This window comes from Musca autumnalis, unplaced genomic scaffold (assembly GCF_047663935.1).
Source record: "Musca autumnalis isolate F117 unplaced genomic scaffold, ASM4766393v1 scaffold_2, whole genome shotgun sequence".
NCBI lineage: Eukaryota > Metazoa > Arthropoda > Insecta > Diptera > Muscidae > Musca > Musca autumnalis.
The window spans coordinates 78993560-78998022 of NW_027411755.1; the positions used below are offsets into that span (position 1 = coordinate 78993560).

General features: G+C 41.9%; 1 protein-coding gene across 5 annotated transcripts in view; it reads right to left on the reverse strand.

The window, feature by feature from the left end:
- LOC141394146 (uncharacterized) overlaps nucleotides 1-4463 on the reverse strand; it is a 143159-nt gene that overhangs the window by 43553 nt on the left and 95143 nt on the right. The gene's annotated exons all lie outside the window — the stretch shown is intronic.

The following is a 4463-nucleotide window of genomic DNA, read 5'->3' on the forward strand; positions in this document are numbered from 1 at the left end:
ATTGGTCCTTCTTAAAACTATAATCCAATAAAAATGCAATAAATTTAATATACGCCACATATTGCCCACTTTAAAAATAAGTATTTACAAAAGTGTCTTATTTTTTCATTTAAATTAGCTGGATGTTTTCTTCTCTTATTTGGGTAACAATATAATTATACAGAGCTTTTCTCTAGAGCGTGGTTTAACACAGAATTCACACAGATTGTATTTTGGAAAACGTGGTTGCCTGATAGAAATTATATTACTAAACTCCAGCAAATTTATGCAAAACAGCGTATGTTTTCCTTGATTCAGCTCAAATCAAAGAACCAACTTCAATTTTCACTTTCATTGCCAAACGTTGCGACAAAGCTCCGATTTGCTCGTTTTTACTCGCGAATGAAAAGTACCTGCGAAAAGTACTCTTTTGTTTTATTTGCGAGCACTCACACTCCTGGTTTAAAAATAAGAGTGGGAGTGAAAATACTCGAAATAGAGTACGAGTTTACTCGAAGAGTAAAGTCGAGTATGAAAAATGTATTTATTTTTTACCGTTTGTGTGTTCGTGTGTGTGGTAGCGAACAACCTCCTCTTAACCTCCGAACAACTTGCTCTTTCCATATTCAGTCCACAGGAACATCAACACCTGTTCGCTACTACACACGCAACAACACACAAACAGAAAAAAAATATTTTTTGCTCGATTTTACTCGTACTCTATGTCGAGCAATTTCACTCCCACTCGTTTTTTCTTGCAAATCTCGTACTCTTCAAGTACTCGTACTCACAAGCACGAGTAAAAACGAGCAAGTCTCAAATATGCTTCGCGAGTGACGAGTAAAAATAGAGTGTACTCGATTTATTTTTTCTACTCGCGCGAGTACTCCCGCTCGAACTCCCTCGAATTTCTCGCGCGAGTAGAATTCGAGCGAGTATTTCGGAGCTTCGGTTGCCAAAACTTTAAAAGCTTACATAACCCCAATTTTTAGATTAGCACAAGGCAATTAGCATTTAATGTCTATTAAACACAAAAAATTAAGCATTTATGATAAACAGATATCATATACTAACTTGTCAATTTGTTACTCGTATTAATATTTAGTGAATTAGAAACGTTTCCAAAGTTTACAAGTAAACACACTTTATCAAAAAAAGTTTTTATTGACACTTCAATAATTCACATTTTGCAGCTTGTCTAGTAACGGTATAACTGCGTATGGAACAACTAAATTCATTTTTAATTGCTTTGGAGTGTTTCTTATAAAAATGTAACACAAAGTAATTGAAAAGACAACATGCAAAATATGACTTTTGGCCAGTAAAATGGGCTGTTTAACCCATAGTGTAATGACCAGGACCCTTGGGCCCGACATCGCCACCCACACATCATCAGCATATGACAAAACCAACCCCTCTGCGGATTAGCTGGAATGTCGCTAACGAAGATGTTGAATAACATCGGACCCAAGAGCGAGCCCTGTGGGACCCACTTAAGAACAGTACTACGACTAGACAGTCGTTCACCAACATTAACACCGAAGCTCCTGTCGGCCAAAAAACTTCTGACGAGCCTGCAGGTATAGTAGGCGAAACCAAAACGGCGCATCTTAGCAATCAGACCCTTATGCCAGACTGAGTCTAATGCCTTCGAGAAGTCTAGTCCCACAACAGTAGTGCCTTCCCTATTGTTGAGACCCGAATCCACGTTAGACGAAAAGGCTGTTAAGGCATGGGTAGTTGATAAACCTACGCTGAAACCAAATTGGTTATCCTTCAACACCTTTTTGTCATTCACCACCTCTTTCCATGACTTGGGAAAGTATCCCAGGTTGAGGCAATGATTAAATAGTATTGCCAGGAATGCAAATAAAGCCTCCTCTGCCATTTAGGGCAATATCAGGTATTTTGTCAAGACCTGACGACTTACGTGCTAGCCTTTTGGCTAAGGCCCGTCACACATTGTTAACCCTTACGAATCCGCCCTCATTGCAACGTGAGGCGCTATCCACAAAAGCCCCATCAGCAGAAAATGATCCGGTGAAGGCAACCAAAGTGGACCGATCACTATCAATAGAGCTACGGAAGGTATGAAACTCCCTAGGGACCCGATTAACTGGGCCAACCGCAGGGCTGTCACCCGGTCCACCATCGGCACGCAATGCACCCTGAACATAATCCACCATTGCTTCGGCTTTTTTCGGTCGTCAGTTAGAGTACTCCCTGTGTTATCTACCTATCTGCTCGATTGGCTTCTCACCTCCTAGGCCAGATGGCCTTTTAACCTTACCAAAGGTTTTAGCATCCACCCTGACTCTACGTAGGTAGCTTTTCAACCGATTCTGTTCAAAGATACGGATGGAATTTTCAATGATGTGATCTAGGTTTCGGATGTCTGCACGTAGAGCAGGAATCTTTCCGGATCACGAGACCTTTAATTGATAAATCTGAGAATTCATGGAGGAAGGTCTCCAAGAGTCCTCGGACTTTCTGTGTGGGGACAGATGTGTCGATGGCCCGTCGAAAAACTTCCGACAGATCATCCACACACCTGTCTACTTCATCAACAGAAACATTCCTGTCGGTAGGCAATTTACATTCTTCTAGACTTTCTCGAATACGGCGCCTAAAGCGACCTATGTTTATACCGTCAATGTTGAGAAATTCTTTCCTAACTTGACTCGCTACATTTCGCATATTTATTTCAATTTGAATCGCCCTGTGAGCGGATTCAAAGTCTAAAGCCGTTGCAGTGTTTCCGCCGCCAACCAGAGGGAGTCCTGGTGTGCAACGAAACAAATCAGAGCCAGATGTCTCATTTAGTCTAGTCGGCATATTTGAACCGATTGCTATGAAATCTGGACAGTCTTAAAGTAATCTGTCCAGAATACCTCCACCTGTATTCCTGTTGTTGCCTTCCCATGAGAGATGTTTGGCATTTAGGTCAGCTCCACTGAGAACCTCCCCGTTAATGTATAGATTCAGGAAGAAAAAGAGAGACGAAGGCTACAGTTGAGTCATCATCCCTCCATACCCTCACCACACAGGACTCTATAGACCCTGTCTCTAAAGGTATGCGTTCACACCTTTAACATTCCCTAAAAGCAATCGGGGTGCAATGAACAATGAGGTGTGGGTGTGAAATTTGTACCACGGTCTGCCAAGATCTTCTTGACAGCTTCAAATGTCTTGAGACTAAAAGCTTCCACAGACACAACAGACTGACGGACTAGGGAAGTCAAAAACTCACCTGTGCAAAATGTTGGTTTAAGACGGCTGACATCTTTAACACCCCATATACAGTTATATTAGGCATAGTCCTGCGATCAGATATGATAACTATTAGTAGCATGTGAATTAGATACAGAAGCAGCTTTTTTTTCGGGTATATCAGCCATCTGCGGTGATGATTTGCTTGCATTTTTTTGGAACAGCCTCCTTCTGGGATGTTGCATTAGTGCCATCTGAGATGCATGACTACTCTTCGTGTCGGTGGATGGTTTCCGGACATACCGAATTTTTGGTGGAGTACATATAGCATCTTCCTTACCTCCTATATCAGTCGCTGGCTTTGCGACGCCTTCTTCTTCATCCGCCATACCGAGGTTTTCGGCTTCCTCGGCAGCCATATCATTACTGGTGATAGGGGCATTTTGGATATTCAAACTGTCATGTTGTCTTAAAGCCTCTTTGACAGCGTTTTGCTGCTCTCTTTTTTGTGCTCGCCGCTTGTTGTCGTACAGTGGCTTCTAATTCCATGCCTTTGTGCGACGAATCACCAACGTCACCATGCGAACTTTTCTTGCATGGTTTTCGTAGGTCATCACATGCGACAGACATGCCGCCATCGCTGGTTACATCCTCCGATGCAACATCAGTCATTTTTGGGAAATCAGCCAGTTTGTTTTTGCCTGATTTACGGCTGGTTACGGTTGTGAAGCCGGCAGAATCATCCATCGGCATATGGGTCTTCAATTGTCCATTATTATCTGCCATAGTTGTATTAGTAAAGAACAATGAAATTTTCTTATTTCGTTTCAAAATTGTTCGCACTAAAGTGCTAACACAGGAGTGCCCACGGCTTGCAATATACTCGCCAACGATGTTGTAGCGATTTTCCTGTAGATTTTCCAGAAATCTTAATTGAAAAATGTACGTCGTCAAAATTATTCGGCACTGGCTCAGTAGTGTCGATGGGCTTAATTGTACCACCAACTATGTTGTGTTGTTAGTTGTTGATTTTTTCTAGAATTAGCAAATATCGTCTTATTTACATTTTTGACGCCGTTAACATTTGGCATCGGCTGAGGAGTGCTGGCGGGGTTGGGTCTACCCGCCAGCAAGGTTGGTTTGACTGAAACAACCAACTCACGCTATTAGTCCTTATGTGAAAAGCCAATAACCAACAATAAAGGGGTTGCTGTCTTCCATATGCTTCTCTCTTAACTGCATACAATTTTTCAGTTTTTACGCGAACGAACCAA